The sequence below is a fragment of the Opisthocomus hoazin genome, chromosome 12 (assembly GCF_030867145.1).
Source record: "Opisthocomus hoazin isolate bOpiHoa1 chromosome 12, bOpiHoa1.hap1, whole genome shotgun sequence".
Taxonomy (NCBI): Eukaryota; Metazoa; Chordata; class Aves; order Opisthocomiformes; family Opisthocomidae; genus Opisthocomus; species Opisthocomus hoazin.
This window is the reverse complement of record NC_134425.1, coordinates 10910701-10935560: the sequence shown is the minus strand read 5'-3', so window position 1 is coordinate 10935560 and position 24860 is coordinate 10910701. Positions and strand designations below refer to the sequence as shown.

General features: G+C 39.6%; 1 long non-coding RNA gene across 1 annotated transcript; it reads right to left on the bottom strand.

The window, feature by feature from the left end:
• Positions 1 to 288: 288 nt before the first annotated feature.
• On the bottom strand, positions 289 to 24771 carry LOC142362845 (uncharacterized). Its single transcript, XR_012765317.1, has 4 exons — positions 24662 to 24771; positions 24385 to 24491; positions 4437 to 4472; positions 289 to 1485 (listed from the first exon to the last, which is right to left on the bottom strand). It is a non-coding gene; the product is annotated as an uncharacterized LOC142362845 (long non-coding RNA).
• Between the last annotated feature and the right edge of the window lie 89 nt (positions 24772 to 24860).

The window sequence follows — 24860 nt, the reverse complement described above, 5'->3', positions numbered from 1 at the left end:
TTCTTTCTCTGTGTTTGTTTCTTATAATGTAGCTCTAAATGATTATACAAAATACCTTTCTGTGAGATGCATATGTATCCTTATTGAATGTATAGGATAACCATATAAAATAAGATAGAAATAATTTGGAAAAATTTATATTACGCAGTCTTAAATCAGCGGACTTTACAGTTCCTCTATGTCATATGTTTAAACGTGCTATACAGTGTAAATGTTGTGTAATAACTGTTGCATATGATGGCACAGACTCAGCTCCTGGTGCAAGTGAGACAAAGTTTATTTTGCAGGCAGTGCTTGATACATCTTTACCCGGGCATTAGTTCCCTGGGAACTTTATACTCCACTAAGGCAGCTATTTGCATGAGGGTCTCTATTCTGCTGCTCTCCGATCCGTAGCCGTGTCACACATCAGGTCAGCCAATGAGGCTGCTGATTACATGCTGTCCATGCGCTGGCTGACAGTACACAACCGCTGTTTTTTAACTCCTTATAATGTACTCGGCTCCTTCAGCACATCCACAAGTCCTGTTTACTTCAGCGTTTTTCTCTTCTGTTTATTACAGCAATCCGCTTTTGTCCCCATCCTCTACAAATGACTTCTGTATATGGAGAGAATTCTACTTTTGCACAGGAAAAACACTTATCAACTCGGTTCAATATTCCCCTTAAACTGAGTCTTGGGAAGTTACATCCCATTTCTGTGTCCCATAATGGCTACCATTTATCTCTCACTATGGTGATTTTATGCTAGGATGTCTTGTTTAAAAAAAAGCTAAATACTTTTTAAATTAAGTAAGAAATGGAGAATCAAGACAGTTCTATGTTACTTTTCAGACTCCAGCGTGTCTCACAATGCAATCTGACAAATGCAGTAAGAGATGGGTGTTATATACTGTTCTGAATTGTGTTACAGTTGCCGTTTTTGGTGAATATTAATTAAGCTCTATGTGACACCTCTCCTGAAACATTAGAATTCAATGGTATAATGAAATTCATAGCAGAACATGCCAATGCTCATTTGAGACCTGTTTATCATATTCCCTTCCATTAAATAAAGAAGATAATTGAGGAAATATTTTAGGTGAAATGATAGATTAGCTTTCTACTTATTCATGCTTAAAATTGAGTTCTGTTTCAGCTGTGTGGTGGACAATGAATCTGAATATTTTAGGGGCTTTTTTTCCATGTTAGTTCTTAAAGTTCATTGTGTATCAGTAAGCGATTCTTCTTCTGCATTTTAGCAACTAATCTATGATCAAAGGAGTATAAAAACCTAAACATCAGAGGTGCTTCTTAAGGGTTTACAAATCTCTGCTTTCTTCTGTATCACAGAATATAGGTGCTAGTTTTGAGGATACTGCATTTTATCTGGGGGTGGGGTGAGGGAAGTCTTCAATCACTTAATATCAGATCTACTGGTAATTTTCATCTTTGTATATTGTATTAGCTTTGCCACTTCTTCAGCAGAGCCATCTAGATGATAGGCTGCAATAAAGAGTGCATTGAATTTAATTATAGTAATTCAGACAAAAAAGTGTTATTTCACCAAAAATTAACATTGTTAAAAATTCTAGTATGACTTTCAATTACTGAAAAAAAGCAGCAGAATTTGACTAGACTAAAAGCATATCAAAACAAGTATAGCAAAGATATGCATCTAAAGAAGGAAATGAACAAAGAAGTCATATAAACATCAGTGGGTGAATGCTGGTCATCTCCCCTGTTACTGGCAGTAACTGAACGTGTTAATGTCTATGGTCTTGTAGCAAAATTTTGCAGGATATTTCATTTTCTTAGCCTAGTGTGCAGGTCTTTTATATTCATTACTTTTCCTTTGTTCAGGAACTCTACCACTATGGGAAAATTTGAATGTACACAAATACTGGTATGTTTGTCAAAACCGTAGGCATGAAGGAACAACAGTGTGCGACTGTGTGTGCCGTTTGACATGTGGGAGGGGAAAAAAGCAGTGGGATCATCAAGACTGATGCTGTCCTATTAATGAGAGAGAAGTGTTTGTCAAGGAGAAAGCAGCCTGTCTAAATCTTAGGGTTGATTGTGTGGTATATGTGTGCTGTCTATATTATTGGAATCTCCAACGGATCTCATCACTTTTTTAGCAAGTTGTGCTTTTTGAAGATGTGCAGTGAAAATCCCCTAAAATCCAGTGCTTTCTGCTAAGCATATCGTGTTGTGATGTTTTTTAGTGTGCTTTGCCACGGCACTGCATCTCTGAAAGCATTTATGATCAAAAAATCTACCACCCATGTAACAAATACGTATAAAATCATTGAGGAAGAACACTTATTTCACACGTCAGGTGAGATCTCAAAGTCTGTAAGACTCTCTGATCTCATCTCTCTTTCTTTTTACAAAGCTCAGGTGTAGTCTCTGGACTTATTTCTTTGACTTTTTTGGTCGTCTTGAACTCTTTCCTTGCTCACTTTGCATTGGACACAATCCAGCATGTTCACTTCTCCTCCTGTTATTAACTATTGCTGGTCCTTTTTATGATTGTTCTTCCCCTCTCATCCAATCCATGGGATTTCCATTCCTACTTCTTTCTTTCCTGCAAGAGATACTTTCTAGTGTTGTGGTTATTGGGTTTTTAATTTAATCTGAATTTGACAATTTAATCTTTGAGGTTCAGTTTCCACCACCACCCTCCCCTGGCTCTCCTGCCCTAGTATGATGTGGCAGATCCCTTAATGTAGGTAAAGGAAAGAGTGACACTTAGTCCTGGTGGCTTGAAGTAGTTTAGTGTGTCTGCATTTCCTGCTTGTAGGTGATGGCACATTTGTATTGCCTCCATTCAGGAGAACACTAGCTTAAACCAAAATTGTGACAGGTCATCACTTCATACTCATGGAAAAATAAATAATAAAGGAGGTAGTAACAATCAATGGCTAGAAAGAGGATCTGCAGCCAAAACATACTGAGTAGGGACCTATGACAGACTGCAATCTGCTTGCATGAAGCATTGACAAAGAGATTACTTAGTGTGTTTCTGAATAAAATTGTAGATTGACACAGCTGTGCCAGGTACAGATTTTTTTGGAGGTCTGTGGAGTCCCCAGAGTTGTCTGATGTAATGGAACAGAATTCTGCATTGAAGCAGCTACATGGCTCTTTCCTTCTGATTGCTACTGTCCTGGGAAGTGGTGTTAAAACCCCCATTGATCTGTATGGGAACTCAGCTGGACTGGCTCCAAATGCTTTTGAAAGTCCTACTGGTTTTCCATGCACTGTGGTGATTTATCCAGTCTGTTCTAAAGGGCAATTTCAATCTCTAATGGATGCCATCAGTATTTTCAAATGAGGCACCTTTTAAAATGTGGAAATAGCTTTGAGAATAACTCCTGGTAAAGTAAACATTGAGTGTTAGCTTTTTGTTGTTGCTGTGTGGAAAAATACAGTTTTGCTTGGGTCGACAAGAGATTGAAAAGTGTGGTTAATAATAAAAGCTGAAGTGGGAGTTACTTTAATAATGGCATGTCATGTGTAAGCCTATAAAATAAATAGTAATTATCACATTTGAGAAACTACTCTGTTAGAATGGTATTGCTCTTGACAGTTTCATCTGTACATCAAGCCTTTCTGGATTACGCACTTTCTTGTTCTTAATGAGCAAACAAATGAAACAGAAATTCTTACCCTGATAGAAGGTGTTGATTTCAACAACACCTAAACAAAAATAGATAAGAGAGCCAGTATAGCAGACTGCAGGATTATTTCTTGGTAATGTATTTTGCTGTTACAAAACAAAATGAAAAGCAGAGCTATAGTTCTATTATTTGTTTTTCCTCCTCCTTCTATATGGTACATGTTGAAGGAGGTGGATTTTACATATTACGTAGCCCAAAATCAGAAGTTTTATGAGCAGTACTGAATTCAGAATAGAACTCCCTATTTTCTGTGCAAGGAATGGTGACCTCTCATGTTTGTGAAACCATACACTTTGGTATACCAAATTTGAAGGAGGTGGTCAGCATTTGTGGTGTTTTTATTCTTTTTCTCTATCAGCACACACCCACCATTTCAGGAAAATTCCAGCAATATTTGTCCTTTGAGGAAAGTGGGTTTTTCCATGTAATTTGGTATATTATTGAAACTATAGAATTTTTTAATACTAACAGCAAATATATCCAAGAAAATAATCTACAGCTGTTTGCTGTATCTTTTTTGTAAGTTTGATTTAAATATTTGTGGGGTTTTGTTCAACTTTTATAATGTAACTTACATGTTCTTTGCATTCTTTAGGAAGATTGAAAATGTAACACACTTTCCAACAACGTAAAATATTGTTTGTCAAAAAACTTCATCAGTACCTAACTCACAAGAACACACTCCAAAGTGTATTTACTTTGGTACTAAATAACATATTGGATATAAAGATAGAACTAACTTCAATAGCTGTTTAAAGATATGTGACTTACCTTCTACACATCAATTCTGACTCTGGTCTTCTGAGTCTGAGAGTCGAAGTCAGTGTGTGTAAAGAAATAGGAAAATACGTTAGATCAAGGGAAGCAGAAACAAGTTGCTAGAATCTCATTACACTGTCTCTTGAAAGAGTTTTCTCTTGTTTTTTCTTTTGTACTCATATATGGGGCAATAAGTTCCTGTAATCAGAGCTAGTCTGTGAAACTGAGGTGTTGTGTAAAGAGGATGTAGGGTATGTGCTGTATGCATGGATTAGCAAGTCTGAATCACTACATCAGGTGTGAATGAGGAAACATTTTCAGTAAAAGTTATTTTGGTGTGCTGACTTAGTTCACAGTGATGCTAGTGCAAAGCTATTGATTTGGACATTAGCAGCCTTACAGACTTCTTGACAGTTTTGCGTCAACTTAGCCTTGTGTTTGTAGGCAGGCTCTGATGCTGGGGAAAAAGGGAGGCACCCCTATCCAACACGTCAAATCAGGTGCACACTTTTTAAAAAAGCACAAAAGAGAGCAGCACCAAACAGCAGAAGCACTGCTGTTAGAGCTGTTCTAGCTTTGCACAGCGCTTCAGTCAGAGGGAAGCCCCTCTGCTCAGCAATGAAGCAGGGCCTCCCGGGTGGCAGCTGGGGGCTCGCCGGGCCTTGGGGGGCTCCCACCCGCAAAGAGGCAGGGCTGTCACCGCTTCTGGCATGGTCAGAGTAAGTGCTGATGTGGAAGCAGCGCAGTTTCACTCCAAAATCTGTTGGTCATTCTGCTGCATCACAAATTTAAGTTAAATTAATCACAGCGACGTCCTAGCAAGCATGAGGTTGGTACTGCCTGCAACAGTGGCTAAAATGCTGCGTGGCCCCTTCTAGTTGCAAGTGTGTTTATGAGCCTGTGAAGAGGCCTGGAGTCCCTTTGGCAGCGCCTGGGTAATAGCAGGATTGCAAAAGGCTGTTTGCAATTCCCTGGCAATCTCATTACAGCCCGAGGCTTTACTGCAGCAGAGATCGTTTTTGGATAAGGATAGTGTTTGAGCTAAACTTCTAATGCAAGCCTGGAAAGCAAGACGCGTTTTGTTTAAGCAACCAGGGCAGAAGTGCCAGTAGGCCGGGCTACAGCACCATTCAGCTGTGGCCCAAGTGCAGCACCCCAGCTATTCAGTTTTCACCCTGTACTGGCTGTGAGCCGCCAGTTTGAGTGAGTGAGCTATAGTCAGATGCTGGTACGCTCGGGAGTATGGCACTGCATGTTGATCATGCTGAGGAGGGAGGAGATCAGGGCCAAGCAGTGCAGATGGCATAAGGGTCTGTAAAACCTCTTACATATTGCTGATGCAGTATTTGAGCAGTAGGTCTCTATACAGAAAAGCCATATCTGAAATCTGCAATCCAGTGGATAGAAGCTAGGGAATTTATGTTCAGTTGTGCTTTGCTATTCAGAGAGCAATCAGGTAATCATCTGTCTTTGGTGCCTGAGCTCCAAGGCAGGTAACTGGTTTAGTTTTCCTGTTGGCTCTGCTACAGCTGTCCTGCACTGGAATGTGGTCTGCAACTTCCTAGGTGTGTTTCACACAGTGAAGAGTGTTAATGTATTTGATGGTGCTGTTATAAAGCCTTTTTTTTTTTTTTTTTCTTTCTTATGGAGGTAGTCTTTGTGATGATGATGCAAAACAGAAGTGCAGTAAAGCCAGTGCAGGTTACACACAAGGAAAAAATAGCTGTAGGAGACTGATGCACTGTGGAAGCCTGGAAGGAGCAATAATGCAGGACAAAAGGCTTCCTAAATGTACCCAGTTAATAGATTATTTTATGTCATCCCCTCTGCTCATATTCCAAGCTTTTTAATGATACAGAGAGCTAAATACAAAGGCAAAAATGGGAAGAAAGTAAAGGGGACAACTTGACTGCATCTTTGAAAGGATAAAATGAGACAACGGAATGTGTGCTAGGCTACTATTGCTAGTATGATATATGGTGTGCTGTCTTGTGTCCAGTTTCAACTGTATTAGCTTTAGAAAATCTTCGTAAATGCAAAATTCCGACCTAATCGTGGCATGGGAGAAGCGTAGAATTTGTGTTCTTTTTGTGCTGGTTCCTTGTTGCACACAAATCTTTGCAATTTAGCTATGGAGCAAAATCTCTGCAAAAAGTTCAACAAGAATAGTTATGATACATCAATGGTGGCAAAGACAGCATAGCACTAAACTCTAATAATCTGGAGTATCATGACTAATCTACACCATCATGTTATGCAGTCAAGTCTGGACTCTGATGATGCATTCTTTTTATAGCAGCTTCTGTTCTGGCTCCAGTCTAGAGCAAACTGCATCACAAAATGGGGAAGCTCTGTTATTTGCAATAACAAATATTGCACTAAAGGTTGGAATAGGCTTGCATTTGAGCTGTGCAACTACAGGTAGCATGGATGCATCTGGATCTGAATGTAAAAGATATATGCACTGTAAAAAGCACACACACCACCCTCCCTCTGCCTCAAAGGATGGATTTGTTCTAACAGAGATACTGTTGTCCTTAATGTACTGAATGCTCAATGGGTGATCTTCCTCCAAAACTCAATAAAAAAGAAGAATTTTCACTTCTCCCGTGTGTTGTGGTTCAACCCAACAGTTGGCAAGTAAGCCCTAGACAGCCGCTCGCTCACCCCTCCCCTTCCTCTGCAACAGGATGGGAAAGAGAAATGGACAAAAGGGTAAACTCACGGGCTGAGATAAAGACAGTCTAATAAAGGAGCAAAGGAAATAATAGTAATGAATATGGAAAACATACTATGAACAATAAAGTTTTCTTACCACCCGATGACTGATTCGCAGCAAGTCCCCAAGCAGCGACCATGGAACCCAGAACTTGCAGGTTTTGCAAATTTCGCAGAACTCCCAAAAAAGACCAAACTCCTGGAAAACTTTGAACTCCAGGCGGGGGGGAGGGAGATTCACAGAAAAACAGGGGATTCCTGACCCCTGGCCAACCCCAATTCATAAACTGAGCATGGCGTCTATGGTATGGAATATTTCCATGGTCCAGCTTGGCTAGCTGCCTGGCTGCGCTCCCTCCCAGCTCCTGCACAGCTGCTTGTCAGCTGAACATGGGACACTGGAAAAAGTCCTTGATTTCATAGCAACAACTGAAAACATCAGCGTTATCAACATTCTTCTGGTTCCAAATCAAAAACACAGCAGCTACTGAGAGAAAAATTAACTCTGTCCCAGCCATAACCAGGACACCACATTACAGTGCTGTTCAGTGTGTCAAACAGCTGCATTCTCTGCAGAGATCCCTATTCTGATAGAGACATGGCTATAGCCCTAATTAGTGAGACACTGCTGCATTCCAAATGTCTTTTGTTCAGCTGTTCCCAAATAATGAAAACAACTTTCCATAGTGTTTGCATTTATTTTCAGTTAATGTAGTGACTACTCTTTGCTTCAGTCTTTATAAAAGCAAGGATCATACCTTACGTGGTGGTGCTATAGTTCTGCAGTAAATTTTACCAGAACTTGGAAACACATAGGAGTTAGTTTTGCATTTAAAGTAAGGTGCTAGTTTTTGCTTTGAAAAATTAACATTCATAGATGTAAGTCTTATTTACCAATACCCTACTGTGATGAGAATAACACTAATATACTACATAGCTTCAACTAGGCTAGATTTCCATTTTGTAATTATATTTTTTCCACCTGAATTTTTCTCTCCCTCAATGAGAAAATGCTTTCTATTGTACAATGGAATTTAGAAAGACACAAACTGTTCTGGATTTGTGGTGTATAATTTCTAGTCATTTTTATGTATATTAATGTTAAATCATGTTCTTGATTTCCATAAATGACCCACACAACATGCCAAGCTTCATGCACATTTTAAAAAGCCCTAGGTTTTGATGAACAAAATTGATAGGTATGAGATGAACAAAAGAATAATGATGAACCATAATAGAAGCCTTGCTCAAAAGTTGTGAACTTGTCAGATGGTCTGCCAAAAGTTTGAAATATGGCTGAGATGCATGCTGACCATTATTCAAAACCTTTAATTTAGAACACTGATGCTCTTAAAACTTATCATTATCAGTTGCCTAATTTTGTACAGAATTGGGCAGAAGTGTAAAGAGCTTTATGTAATTTATTATGCAAAAACCCCTTCGGATCAGAGCATAGAATTTATATCCCTGTCAATATAGGTTGTCTGATCTGACATAGATTACATAAAACTGGAATTTTCCAAGACCTGTTGTGTATTGTTCAATCCTTGATGTTCACACTTTCAAAAATGTCTAGATGCAATTTTATGTCCATCTTTAGTAATATACAAACTGTACTATTTTGTTTAGTTAAACATTATCCTATAATTTTTTTCTGACTTCATAATACTCTTGCCTTTATTCACTCTGGATTGAGATCTCTTTGGTGGGTTGTGCATGAATCATAGACTTGTTGATTCCATTGTCTTTTTCTGCTAATTGTAGTAAAACATAGTACATGTTACAAATGGGACAGTCATCCAAGACAGATAATTGTTTATCTAAGCACGTTTTTGGTATAGCTTTTTAGCTTCTGTTTCTGTACTTCTGTTTCCTTTTGCAAGAGATAATAATAAAATGCAAGTTGGTAAAAACCCTCCTGCAAAAAATCTTTAGATGTCTTCCATCATTTTCTCATTCCAACAAAGCTGATTTCATCAGGAAAAAGGTTTCCAGCATCAAAACAATCTTGCAAAACCCTACACTGTTTGATGAGACTCCCTGAACTGCAGCAAGCACCCAATTCTGAGCTGTAGTAACCCCCCTTCGATCTGCTGGGTTATGCAGACAGGCAGCCATGAGGCAGCTTGGATCTGGGGTTGGGGAGTTTGCTCAGTGTTAGATTATTGTCGAGATGAAATCCTAATGAAATCATGAAGTCGCTGGCAGAGGACCAGTTAGACATCATAAAAAGCCAACTGCCAAAGCGTCCTTCCTGGCCAAAGGAAGACCCAAGGAGCCCACGGCACACTGACACAGGCCCTTAGTGCCTGAGCAGCTGGATAAAACTTACATTCTTTGGGACTCACCAATATGATAATTTTACTCAGCTACATATATGGTTCCAGAAACAATGAGTTTCTGAAGATTTTTTTTTTAGGTTTTTATGAAAAATATTTTGCAGACTATATTTTAAGCTTGATTCTGCCTTTCCTCAAAGCAGCAGCTTCTCTCTGCAGGTTTACAGAAAACTTTCCATTTCCTTTCTCAGTGCGTTGTAGGTTTTTTGGTTTTTTTTTTTTAATTAAACACTCTTAGCAACATGGAAAACATGCTAAGCATACTTAACAAAAAGTGTTAATTGTAATCCCAGAATCACAGAATGGTAAGGGTTGGAAGGGACCTCTGTGGGTCATCTAGTCCAACCCTCCTGCCGAAGCAGGGTCACCTACAGCAGGCTGCAGAGGACCTTGTCCAGGCGGGTCTTGAATATCTCCAGAGAGGGAGACTCCACAACCTCCCTGGGCAGCCTGTTCCAGTGCTCTGTCACCCTCAGAGGGAAGAAGTTCTTCCTCATGTTCAGATGGAACTTCCTATGCTTCAGTTTGTGTCCACTGCTGGGCACTGGGCACTGTCCTGTCGCTGGGCACTACTGAAAAGAGCTTGGCCCCATCTTCCTGACACCCACCCTTCAGATATTTCTAAGTATTTATTAGGTCCCCTCTCAGCCTTCTCTTCTTCAGGCTGAACAAGTCCAGCTCCCTCAGCGTCTGCTCGTAGGAGAGATGCTCCAGTCCCCTCACCATCCTCGTAGACCTCCACTGGACTGTCTCCAGCAGCTCCTCCTCTTTCTTGAATTGGGGAGCCCAGAACTGGACACAGTACTCCAGATGGGGCCTCGCCAGGGCAGTGTAGAGGGGAAGGAGAACCTCCCTCGACCTGCTGGCCACACTCTTCTTGATGCACCCCAGGATCCCTTTGGCCTTCTTGGCAGCCAGGGCACACTGCTGGCTCATGGTCAACCTGTTGTCCACCAGCACTCCCAGGTCCCTCCCCGCAGAGCTGCTCTCCAGCAGGTCCGCCCCAAGCCTGTACTGATGCATGGGGTTGTTCCTCCCCAGATGCAGGACCCTGCATTTGCCCTTGTTGAACCTCAACAGGTTCCTCTCTGCCCAACTTTCCAGCCTGTCCAGGTCTCGCTGAAGGGCAGCACAGCCTTCTGGTGTATCTACCGCTCCTCCCAGTTTTGTGTCATCAGCAAACTTGCTGAGGGTAATAGTTCCGTGGCCTTTAATTTATGTTGCTTGAGAATATGACCCAGTATTCTACCAAGTAGAACTTTTTTCTAATTTAATTTTTTTTTGGTTGGACTAACAGTGTAGAAGGATCTGACTAACTTCATGATGTAAAAAAGAAGAGGTTATGTCTATTTGTAACTAAAAGCTAATGTTTTGCATTTTAACAGGGAAGGAAATGAAGAGTGGCAGTAAAACCACATCTGCCAGAGCAGAGCCTAGTGGCAAAAGTTGCTTCTTGTTAGTGTGATGACAGTATCCAGATGTCACACAGTTAGGGGCATTTGCTAAACTCTTTTCGAAGTAGGAACACCTGTGACCGTCAAAAGTGATAAATATTAGATAATAAAATGCATTCGTGGTAGGTGTACTGCATAACCAACATAGTAACTGATAGAGCAATCAAATTCCTTGCACTTTCTTTCAAAACACTTGTTTCTTTTGGTTTATTCCTATTTATATAGTACTTCTCCCTTGGCTGAATGTCTGAGGGCCTCTCATTTTACTTTTTTTTTGTGGCTGTTATTATATATAATGTACACTGTTGCATGGTTTCCCATTTACTTTTACTGTTTTTCTTATTTTTGACTGATATTCTGCAGGTCTGGAGCTTAAATGTCTGGAATTTTAGATCTGGTTAACCACTGGGAATTGAGAGTGCATCCTTCTGTACAGTTGCACATTTGCTTGGTGTCTGCTGGGTGTTGCCCCATTATAAGCAAGGAGTTCATATGCAATGAACACGTTGCCATGAGCTATGTTTAAGCATCAGCATTTGAAATATCATTGTGTTTTTTGCTTTCCTCAGTTTCAGCAAACCTGAAGTAGAGTTTTAGGCTTTTGAGGAAAAAACCTACAGCATGCTTGAGTTCTTTCTTCATTTGAATTCAGAATATTGCCTCACCTAAAGCAGAAAAACACCCCAGAGTCCAAACAAATTTGTTTTGCAGTGGATCATAAAAGGTTGACTGCTTGTTATCCCTTCTCCTGGAGAGCTGACTGGTGCCATTCCTAGCTTGAATATGGCTTGCTTCCTCTGTACAGCTTTGAAGCTGCTGGCAATGCCTTCTGTTCCCAAAAGCAACAGAGAGGGTAGCAAAACGCTGTCCTAGTGCCACAGAGTAAGAATGTTGTCTTCTATAACTGCACAGCTTCCAAACGTGCCTTTGTGCACAGGGATACTAAGATACCCTCTGAGTATCTCTGTCTAAATGGAGATGGATGCAATTCTGCATTTCAGGGGGGAAAAATGTTATTACACTTTTTAGTTCTTGAATAAAAATTATTTAAGTCCTTGCTGTATCAAAATCTACTGTTTCTATGCGATGCATCAATAGTGACCTCTGGGGTTGCTGTTCTGCTTCTCAAGGGGATTCTGTCTCTGCTATTTTGGCTGGACTCCAGGTTTGGATGACAATTTCAAGGTTACAGTTTGTTTATTTTTTCATCCAGAGACAGGGGAGATCAATCGTAATCTATAGAGAGACTGAATCTGAAATGCTAGAGTGCCAAAGGCTTGACCCTCAGAAGTGCTGAGCACTCTCTGCTTGTAGGCTACCATGTGGTGCTCGGCACCTTACAGGGTCGGACTTACCATCACTATTCCTTGCTTTGCCCTGAGAACTAAATTAGTCTCTTTCTTTGTTTTCCTACCAGACGATTTTCTTCCAATTTATATTGATGTCATTGAACTCTCTTTCCAAGTAAAGTGGATAGTGGCATTCCCTAGTTTATCTTCATTCTCGAAGGTAATATTTGAGACTTAGGGGTTCTTTTTCTTTTTCCTTTAGATTGTTTTCCACTAGTCTTTTCTACATCTTGCAGTCTGTGACCCTTTGTTTTCCATGTTAGCTCAGAAAGATAAGAAACCAGGCTACCTGAATGACTGGTTCAGTCAGAAGCATCCTTTTTTAGGAACTAACCAGTGGCCTTTTATAAGCTTGAGACAATGCTGAATAATGGAATAGTTATTAGTTTTAGTGTTGTCAACAACAGCAGAGAGACATAAAAAGACTGTTTCAATTCTTTCTGTTTCACACTAATTCTGAAGACATTTTCTTATGGTCGTTTAAATGGAGGTATCCCCCCACCTCCCTGATGCTCTGACCTTTAGCAGTACCAAAAGCAAGCTCAGTACTGGTGGAGGTGTCAGCAGACTGCAGAACTTGAGTGAAAATACCCAAGCACAGCACTTCTCCAGGATGACTGAAATTCTATTTTTGGAAAAGATAACATCATAATCTTTCAATTTTCCTTTCTATTTTTTTTCTTGGTAACAGATTGACAAGCCTAGAGAATGAAGCTGTCTATTCATAGCACAGGTTTGGTGTGGGCAGCAGCACCGATTGGTTCTCGTGTTGCCTCGCTGGTGTTTCTCAAACGTGACCTCAAGAGGCTGTTCCCGAGGCCACGGAGTTCAGCCTGCAGTCCAGAGGCCTCTTCCTCTCTGAGGCTGCCAAGATGGCTGATGCTCAATGCTAGTGCAAAAGTGGTTCTGCAGAGTAAACAGCTCTCCACTAGAAATCACACTGATTATTAACCAGCTGAGGTGTTCATAGCCTTCAGTTCCTAACAACCATCGGATTCTCTACCCCAGCCGAATTTTTTCTTCTGTCTCCAAACTTTTGTGCTTTTAACCACTACTCACACTTCAGATGGCATAGTTAAAATCTTACAGCAGAACACGAGTCTTCTCTTACACAAAATTGTTTTAAGTATTACTAGTATGGTGAAAGCAATAGACAAGAAAATATGGAATCAGTTTGCAAGTTGTTGTTTATTTAATATATGCTTATTATAGACAGAGGTTATAATACAGGTTAAGAAAAAGACATGCCACAAATTAATCTTTTAGGATTATCTTTTTCCTTTTCATAAATAATTCCCCTTCCCTAAATCCTTTTTTCAGTATCATATCAATTTGTATGTGAAAGATACCGTGTTTTGATAATGAAGATATTAATCACACAATAAACAGAATTGCTGCTTCTGAGCATTTATAGAAGAATCTGGAGGCCCTTGCAGCAAGTATGCAAGAGAATGTGTACAGAGGATAATTTTGCTGTCGCTGCTCTTGATCATGTGGGTTCTCAACCACTGACTTCGAGGATGAATAGCAATAAAAAATATCCAGAATGAATGAATATCTAATAATTTCCTGCATGGACAAAGAAAGTTTAGGGTAACTTTAGAGGGTATTACTATCTCAACTTTAATGATGTGATACTTTATATTAATTTAAAATTCTCAACTTGAAAACATCCTTGTGGCCCCTGCTCTCAGCCCACACAAACCTGCTAAGACAAAGTACCTTTCTAGGCTAGAAAGAGCCATCAGTCAGCAGCGCACAATACATATCAAAGACATCGCTGTTCCAAAGGTATCATTAATACCAATACAGGAGAGACTGCACTGCAGCTTTTAATACCTTATCAGAAAGAAAACCACACAGTAAATTGCACTTTGCATCCCTTCCTCCTTCTCAACTAGGCATGCACTTTTAAGATTTCTCAAGGATGAGCACAATTTATATCTGTTCAGACAGCGTTACTTGAGTTTACATTTGCTTATAGATTACTCCAGTCATTCCTTTAGGAAATAAAGCATTATACTGTCAGTCTTCAAAAATATGTATTGTTAACATTAGCTTTGCTTTGCATTAAACATTTAAATTATGTATGAGATAACTCAGGGTAAGGGTGTGCAGTGAACTGTGGTGTGGAGACTATAAGTCTGTGTGAAGGCACTTTAACAGAGAGCTTTGTGTGAAAACCACACACCCGTCCAAACATGTCTGGGCTGAACTATGAGGCAAATGATACATCCTGCCTTGCTCTCAATCACAGCAGTCACTGGCTTTTCAGAAGAGATCTTACGATGTACTGAGCATTTGTAAACCTCTATGGTAGAAGCAGTTTATATAAGCACGTGTGCACATTTACCCCTATACATGCACACCTGTATATCAGTTATGAGGCTAGCACCTGGGGGGGGCAGAGAGAGTTTGGGGCATGCTGCTGAGAATTGTCCACTTGCACTGTAGTGAAAGGCAGAATTACCATGGGAAAGCATCTTTGGCTTGGTGGCTCCAGCATTCTTGTCTCTGTTGGCAGTATCTTTCTCATTTTCTTTGTGAACTTAACAAACATAGAAGGAAGATGTGGCAGTGGACCCTTTTACGCTATATGTGCTACTGTACATCACTGAAACATGCACCCGGGTGAGATTTTAGTGGTGACACAGCTGATAAGCAGCTGCCAGGGCATTTTCAGCAGTCCCTTAACTGTGCTGGTTTGTACATGTGCCTAGGAAGACCGCTTTACCTTGTGTTTCAGTGGTCATCAGTTTGACCCATAGTATAGATATTATTCCTTATTTTTTCTGCAGATTAAGCTTATTTGTAAGCATGGTGTCACTTTTTACTCTTCTGAACCTTTGTCAGTTAGAAACAGATGCTTTATGTGTGGAAACTTCAAGGCAAAGTAAAACATAACGCTAGTGGAAGCTCGCTTGTTATTTCTGCTGCTTCCCGACCTTGGTTAAATGAAGTGGTAGGATATGACACTGCTGGGAAACTTGCCTTTTTTTTTTTTTTTGGTAACTATTCCAAATAATGTCATACCTTATTTCCAGGAGATTGTTTATTAGGCAGGTACTGAAGTGAAAGCTCAGTGCTTGTTTGCTTTGTAGCATTGTTTTACTTGTGCACTAGGAAGAAAAGAATACTGTAACAATGTGACTGGCAGCTATACATAATGGAATATGTGTATATCCCTGTTTATGTTTGCAGCATCATGCATGTTAATTAGAAGACTGTATCTCCAGGGCACTCTTAGCTGCCAAAAGTAAATAAATGTTACCTAGTTTTAGATGAGTTGCCCAATGTGTAAACAAGCAAACCAGACTTAGTTCAATCTTTCTGATAACTCTCAAGAATACTCTTTCACTAAGATTTGATTCATATGATTCTTTAATATTCTGCACAGTATTTTCACTGCGTAATAGTAATACGCCTGCCAGCAACCCTATGCATCTGTCTACCAGCAAATAACATTTCTGTAATTACAGTACGGGTGATGATGGATAGATGAGTGGGAAATGGTGAGGAATAGTGGGAAGACAATCATAGTAACAAAACACACAATCTACAGAAGACAAGTCAAAAGAATATTACAAAAAATAAACAAGAATTTGTGAGGATTAAATCAGAAAAAGTATTACTGTGGTAAACAAAGAATGGCTTAACTGGAAAAAAAGCACAATAGCTAAACAAATAGGGCCTCATTTGTGTGCTTGTAAATGAAGAGAATTTGCACTAAAGCGTCATTAAATTGTAGTCTCTGATAAATCTGAAATGCTGATGAGTTAGATTTGATTTGTTAGTGTTTGCCATTTGATTTTAATCAGTGTTTCTGCAAGTGCATATAATGCAGTTTTTCAGTGGAAAGCTGAGACATGCAGACTGCCTGGGTGTATGGTTCATATGCACAGCCAAGGCAGAAAGCACAACTGGGGTATACTGAAGAGACATAAATGTTACTTTGAAGTGCCACCATTACAGGGAGACACTAAAACTTTTGGAGGTGTGCTGGAGAAAAATTTCTTTCTGGTAGGACTATAACCTTGTTGTTGCGGGTTGAACTGTTGGTTCATTTGGTTTGATTCAGAAGCTTTTTGCTGTAACTCTTCCTTGGATTTTTCTTTGTAGAATAATAGTAAAAGTCTGGAGAGAATAAGCTGAGATAAATTAATGTAAGGAAAAGAATTTGTGACATTCACTGGAATGATGGGGTGGGTCGTATTCCTTGCAAAGCTTGTACCCTCCAATCCTTTACAAGCAAAGTGACTCTTTTTCTTGCTTGTGAGGTGCTGACTTCCCTGAAGATTTCATGACAGTTTGCAACTCTTGCTTCTACACCTGTCTTCTGTCAGTGATAGCAAGGGAGGACTCATCAGTGCAGGGTAGAAGCTGATCTTTGAACACACTGTCCTCCATACCCTTTTAATAGGGTTAGATGTTAGATTAGATGTTAGACGGAATGCTAGAAACGTGGATGGTGATGAGCTTTATTTGTGCTAGCTTAACAAAGATGCAGCCCCTCACCAGCCCATCCAAGTAGGATGTTGAGGCTTGTGGAAGTACAGATCGTTCTGTCCTGAAAGTTGACCTTGAGCTGAAGAGGTAACATACGGCTCCCTTCTCGCTTCTTCTGTAATTGCATGGGTATCAAAAAAACAAAAGAGCTCTGTTGGGTTTTTGTTCATATCTTAAAGGCATTTTACTAAAGTAATAAGATAAAAAAGAAATATGTTAAATAAAAACATTTATTAGAGGACATAATTTTAAATATTTAATGATATAATTAAGTCTTATTAATGTAATGGTCTTTATTCTTCAGCTTAAAAATTCACAAGGTTAATTTCCCTTTTATCTTTATTATGCAATGTTTGCCACAACTATTTGTTATATATTCTCATAAATATATGATGAATATTAGAGATTTTAATTTAAATAAAAATATGGGTAGTCTTTTTTCCACACTGTTACTCTAGCGTTAAGCTGGAATCAGTGAAATTAGCACAGCAGTGAATCAGGCCCCACTATTCCTTCAGTTGTGCCACAGTTGGCTTACTTGACGCAAGTAATTCATGGAGAATACTGCCTTTCACTACTGTCTCTTTACTTCAAAGGCATTGCAAAGAAGCTGAGGATAACAGAAGTATTAGCCACATTGTTTTCATGTTGTTTCCTGTGGAGGACATTATTTCCAGCACCTCAGTCTCACATACTTATTCACTTTATTTGACTACTATTTAACAGTAAACACTGCCTATCAAAGTTCTTAAATGAATGTAGAATACATATTTCAGGAGGTATTTACTTGATTCACTAAATTACTAGCAGTAAAACTAGTTCTTTTCAGTAAAATGATTCTTCGTCTATTTACTCTGCTTTTTTAACTACTTACTGAAAAAGAAAAGTACTTCAGCATTAAGTCCTGGGGATTTAAATGATTTATATTCTCCTTCATTAGCGATATTTATTACATATGTACCAGAACTTTTTTTTTTATCAGTCTGCCAAACTACGATGTCAGCAGTTGACGAAAAAAAACACTTTATGGGCAATATGTTGACTTACCTTCTAAATTAAATAATGAAGCAAACCAGAAATCTATAGAGAAAAGGACTTTGAAATAAGCATATACTCCTAATCTGTCATTGTGTTCAGAATTGAAAAACAAATACGACTTGGACTAGCAGCCATATTTCATCTTCTGTCACTATTAGATTTGGGTTATGGGGTATGCAAAACTGCCTTTCTGGGAGTTTCTTCAGGTGGTATGTGCTGAAACCTGAGGCTTGTGCTACTTTTCCTTTTGCTTCTATTAGTAACTACAGCTACCTTAAGTTTGTTTACCTGCTGTCATTGTCACCTTCACATGGACCAAAGATACATTATTTCTACTGTAGTTAAGGAATTGGCTTCTTGAAGAGCTAGTCTAAACTTAGATTTCTTGTTCAGAACAGAGGTAACAGAATGCTGTCAATTTTTAAATTATCCGTTTTATGGCAAGGAGATATCCTTGTCACTGAGTGGCTTTTTCCTTTCATTATTTTACAGCAGCATCCATAGCAGGTGCATTTTGCTACTGCTGTAATAGCAGTTCACCCATACGCTGCACTGTAATGATGAGGGCTGAACACGGTCTGGATAATTTTACTCAAATCTGATGATAATGAATGCAGTCTATTTTCCCAAATCACCACCAAGACCTATCTAGCCCCTACTAACATGTACATGAGGTCTGTACTTGCTCTCAAGTATGAGAGTGTCTTTTTTGCTGCTGTTTCTGGAATAAATCTAGCTGTTGCATTACTGCCATTGCGTTGACTGGGTGCAGTGTGGCTATTAGGACACATTAAAATAAGCTGTTGTTAGAAAACTGTGTACTGGCATACTGTGACGTTTAGCTTACTCTTCTGTTAGCCTCATATATATGCCAACACCGTGTTAGAAAACTGTGTTCTCAATGGAATGCATGAGGAATAGTTAAGTTACAAAAAAAAAAACATTCAAAAGAGCCAACACGCGAAGCAGGGAAGAGTCTGAGCTAGCAAACGGGAAACAATCCTACTGGCTTCTCTCACCACCTTACTTGGAAACCGCAGCCCTACAACCACAGCCCTAACTCAGATACAGGGATGATTACTCTTTCCACTTATAGGAAGTCCTACTGATTTTACAACTTATAAAAGATTCAGTTCTCTCACTCTGTAGCATATCTCTAGTATATGCAACCATTTCATCTCTCCTGGGATCCACCCATCCCTATTACATCAGCTCTGAGAAGTACATTAAAAATCTGGTTTATTTAGAGTATGCTTAAGGTTGCTATTGTCGTGGGATTTTATGGTAAATCTTGCTAGAGAGTGAATACTTAGCTCTGAAGTCAGACCACAATGCAATGAGGAACAGGAAAAAATCTTCAATGGTTTCCCTGCCACATTAACTCTTTTGTGCAGTGGAGAAAGTCAGGTGGGTACCTCAAGTGTTAAATCTGCTTTTTAAATATAGGGGAGCCCCTTAGAAACATGATGAATTTAAACTACTACCTATTGCAAGTACGTTCACTGATACTTTTTTATTCGTTGTTCTCGGAGCCGCACCTTGTAATTTTACCTCTCCAGATTATTACCTCCCAACATCCTCGCTCTTCCCATCCTCCTCCTTTACCTACTGTCATGCAGCCACCTTCTGTCTTGCTGATGTGGCAGTTAAACAGCTGGAACTGCTTGGCTGCGCGCATGGCCTCCTGCAGCCAAAGAGCAGCACTGTGCACAACTGCCTGTCACTGACAGACATGACACTATTTGTCCAGCTACGTAATGTCAGAATTTTGACCAAGCATATCAACATAACAGAAGGACAGATTAATCCTGCTGTTAAGGACAGATGAGAACACACAGAACTTCTTACATGTGTGCCTCAGTATTTTTTTTATTCATATTCATGTAGAACTACTTATTTTCTAAACTGATGACAAAAAGTATTTGCATTATAGCCTTATTCAATCACTCGCTGACAAAGAATGTGTGTCTATATAAGAGTAGTTCCATTTTTTACAAACTAGAGAATATTTCTAGAGGGTATTTGTGTTTGCCTAGAATAGCTAAAAATAACTTTCAAAGCTAGAATTATCAGTGGTGTCCAGCACTTTAAAAAATATATTAAAAAAAAGAAAACACACACACAAAAAAAGTCCCAACCCACAACCAAACAACAAAACTCTAGAAGCATAATTAGGGATATTGTTGTTAAATCTTGTTCTAGGGTTATGTTTTGCCGATGAATATGTTAATTTCCTTTTGCAGATAGAGAAGACTGTTGTTTTGATTCTCATAATATTGAGAACTGTTTGTATCTCAACAACATTTGCACAATGTCCGGAAGAATTATTGGGCTTTATTTAACTAATACCACTGAGAATAAAAACTTGACAGCAAAGGGGTTGATGTGATTTTACACAGAAGAGACAATTCATTTGTATCCACACAATTAATGCAGTGAACACTGAATTTCTCTTTCATCTGAGAAGAAAAGCAGTGTTACACATTACTTTGGGATTTAGAACAGCGGCTGTTAGGAAAAAGAAAGAAAAAATACTTTAACCTGCTTAGTTACTGCACACTAGAGGGCACTTGAGGTAGAGCAAAAAATATTTGCACAGCTACTGAAACCGATCCAGTTACCTCTATTCACAAGGCATATTGAAAACTCAAAGCAAAAGATTAACTTTACAAGTTGTATCCAGATAATGTACAAAAAAGATGATTGCCTTGCTTGATGTAATTTTCTTTTGTCTTAGTGTTTGATGTACGAAACAAATATTTGCTTTTTCCAATAGCCAACCTGACAGCAACTAATCAAAATTGCAAACAATACCCAAGGAATAATAAAACTTGATAATGCATTGTTATTTTTATGCATTCTGTAATATCATTGGGACATATGGCACACAAATTAGTAGCTGGGTTTTTTATATTTTAAAATCTCTAGACAGAGAATGGGGCTCAGAACTAGTTATGTTTTATTTTAGTAAATGGAGTAATTTTGGCATAGGAAAAGGGTTTGCTAAGGGTCCAAAAGCCCTAGTGCTGCTGATGGGTTAACCCTTTCTGTTTGACAGTCTATGGGCTGGCAATGCAATTTATGTGATTGTAAGAATGTGTTTGTCCAATCAAGGCAAAAGTAACTTGGTGAAAACCAATTAATTTATTTCTTCCCATGTTATCAAGTAACAAGGGAATGGACTTTGATTAGATGCCTTTGACAGAAGGCCCGAGTGGAAAACAAGTGTTTTTAGGTGATTGAGAATCATTTTTGTCACTTAAGATGCTGCTGCTCTATGGTCTGTTCTTTCTTCAGTGGGGCTTTTCAAGCCTTCTGTTCCAGTGTTGGATATTGAATTTTAACCATTTTTGGTCTCTGTGAAGACCTTTGAAAATTCCTTACATAGTTTTTCATTGTTTCTAGCTTTTATGGTTAAAATGAAATAATGAATTCCTGTCAGTACAAAAAAAAAAAAAGAAACCTACTCCAAACTACATACCTTTATTTCACAGGCCATTAGGCCATTTGTATTATTTCATTTGTTTTAATGTATAGCATCTGTTGTACGCATTATATAATGGAACTTTTTCAAGTTACAGAAGTCTTCAGTGACTTCTCAAACATAGGGAATCATTATTTTTCATGATAACTAACTTGTAATAACTGTATACAAGCAGGTTTTAAAGGTTACAAGCAGGTGATAAGAACCTGTGTTCTAAAAATAATTATGTCTCTGTACTGGCATAGTGAACAGATAAAAGTGCATATTTTATTTAGAGATGTTCTGGACTTGTTTCTTCTTAGCTTATGAAATGTGAATTCTAGCCTTTTGAAGCAAATTAAATTTAGGAATAATCCCTCACATACCTTCAGCAAAAGGTACAAACTAAGTAATGTGTTTGGATATTGCCAGAGAAAACAGCATTAGATTTATTTAAAGCTTTAATAAAATAGAGGTAGGATACACCACTATTCTGTAAACCTGCTTTAGTAACTTTCAGATCAGTTATTAATTTTATATTATTAATAGTACTTTGAAGTGGCATGCTAGTGGTAATCCCTGTAAGTGAAAGCTCCTTGCAGTAAAGTCATGTATCTTAAGTAATTCACACTGAACTCATTAACCTCACATAATTTTGGATCAGGCCCTATATAGTGTATTAAAACCTGAAATGAGCTACTGGTACTTTGAGAGAAACATCTCGTTACTAAGTGATCTGATGGAATAAAATATGAATGTGAGGAATTAACACATCTTTTCCAGGCATGATTCCTTTCACTCTCCTCCCCATCCCTTTCAAGTTCCTGACTTTTGCATTGTTATTTAAATGAGATGACGCTGAACATTTACATCAGCAGCAGCCCTTGTAAGGCTGTAATTGAGTTGCCCCTTAAGAGCTCATTTCAAGTCACTTCCATTGAATATTTTCAAGCAGTAAGGTCTAAATTCTGTCTTCAGAAAACAGTTTATGGCACTGCTTTGCAATGCTGAGGAACAAAGAATTATATGATAATCAACAGCTGTTTTCACAAAAATATAAAAGGGTGAAAAGATGCTTGTATTCCATTATGCCACACAGTTCTAGATGATAGACAGATATTTCCTGTCTGTACATGAATGAGAAGTCACGTTGGGGTTTTAATCCTTCATACTCATCTGTGCTATGTGATATGGTGTGTGTATATCACTATGATAAATATCACTAAATCATTTAATTTGGATAGGATGCATGAAGTTGTAAATGTCCTGTTGCTATTCCAAGATTATTTTTAAATTAAATATGAATCCGTACATGTCCTCCTGTCAAGACTTACTCCATTATCTGAAAGGCCTTCCAGCAGGGGAATGCATGGATGACATAATCCATTTTAACAAGATACTTGCCACCCTCTCCAACAACTTGAGGATGAAAGAGCATAGCATTTGCCCCAGTAATTTCCAACTGCAAGAAAGGTCACATAGAACAGATAGCAAAAGTCAAAGGTTGAAATCAAAACAAAACCTAAACTTTTAAGCTGTACTTGGTGGTACAACCTCTACCATTAACTTTATTCTCACACGCAACTGTACTGCCCGTTTAAAGCACAAACACAAGGGATCTAACCCATTCTTATTCATGAGTCTTTATTCTTGGTTGCTTCCATTAGGTGGTATTAATAGAAGTAAAAACAAGGTGTTCAACTGCTCTTATTAAAACCTTAAAAAAAAAGTTTGAAAACTGTCACTAATTACCAGGAGCAAAGACAGGCTAAACGTTCCTCATGTTTCCTTGTGACAGCACCTAGATTCTCACTGTGTTCAGCTGGTGGAAGGATGGGTGAGAAAAGTACCCTTTGCCTCAGTGGAACCTCAGCTAAAGGGAAGCCATATTTCTGATGTTATCTATTGCACCGTGAAGTGTTTTGTATTTTCCTCAAGGCTCTCTGCCTGCTTCAAGTAAGTATTGTGTATTTTGTATCCATCCTCTCCAAGGAATTATCCCCAGGCTCACAGCTTGGAAAGTAAACGTTTGGGCTGAGAGAAGTGAATAGCTGGATGTTTCTCCTTTGCCCTTGAAAAATGTCAAATTCTGGGTACATTTTGCTACATTCTGATGAGTTTGAGACTTTTTCGGAATGAATATTTGTGCAAGAAAAAATGTACCTGTTATCTGCAATAACTTTCATTTAAAGTGAACCACATAAGAGCTCCAAATGCAGGTGTCTCCCTTTCTCTCATTCACTGTCTTGCATGCATGCGTGCACACATAGTATCAGCATGAAAAGTAAGACTAACAATCATGAAACTGAATTATATGGTAATCATACTATATAGATGAGCATTAGGGTCCACTTTCTGTAATCCCAGATTGATCTTCAACAAATATAGTCACCTTATTTTTTGCTTAAGGTTGAAAGGTTTTCAGAGTATATGAATGAGTTTATTTTTAAATGTCTGGTCATCTTAAAGTTGAGCAACAAACCAGCTTTACTAATACCGAAACATACTAAATGCTCCTCTTAAACACAACATAATAATAGTAAAGGAAATTTGGAGAAGGAGGGTGGAACTGAGGGCACTTAAGCTTCTGCAACAGTACTAGTTAAGTGTATTGAATCAGCCCTCCATTTTAAGAGTCATCGTCTGTATCTGACCATGTCTATACCTTGTGCTCCTAGCACACGACTGATTCCTCCTCTGTCGACAGACATGAAACTTGGGGGAAAAAATATGGGCAGTGGTAACAGTTAGAGCTATGATGTCTATAATTATTACATACAAGACATTTAATCTGCTAATATAATAGATGCAGCATAAAAAGGAAGAAAGTTCAATTGATAAGGGTGGTGGGCAAAGGGGTCGCTTTGACCTGTGCCATGGCACAGGTCATGGTGTTCCGCACGTTGGCCTCAGCCCTGCCTGGCCCCATGCTGAACCCTCGGAAGGGGCGAGCAACCTTCAGCTCGCTGAAGCTAAAGGCAGCTGAAGGTGCTGGACGCTTTTTCCAGCGCTTCACAGGCTGGGGCTGAGCAGGGTACTGGCACTGTCAGTCACAAAGAGGATTTGGAAACTGGGCCATGGTCAACAACTTACTGTACCGCGCTTGCCCTTCAGCCATCTCTTGCTGGGTGGAGGTCTTGGCTCCCTTCTGCGTTCAGGCTGGTTCAGGCTCCCGCTCACAATTTGATTGCCACCCTGGCCTTTAAAACAGTACAGGTGAAAATGTAAATGCCTGCAGCTCTTCGGGGCTCGTTTGGAAAAGGGTTGTTAAAGGATGCCCTCCCTCTCCCCGGAGCGGCCGCCTGGCTCCCCCGCAGCGGCTGTCGCGGAGACGGACCGCTGCCTCCCGCCCCTCCCGCCTGCGCCTTACCCCTCCGCAGCCTCTCCGGGCTCCCGGGCTCCCCGTCGCGGCGGGCATCGCCTCGGGGGACGGGGGGCTCCCCCTCGCCCTCTGCCCCCGCGGCGCTCCGCCGCCTCTCTCCCCCCTCCCGGCGCGTCCCGGCCGCGCCGCGCTGCTCCGCCGCCCCGGGCCCGCGCCTCCGGGCCGAGCCGCCCCCGCGCCCTGCCCG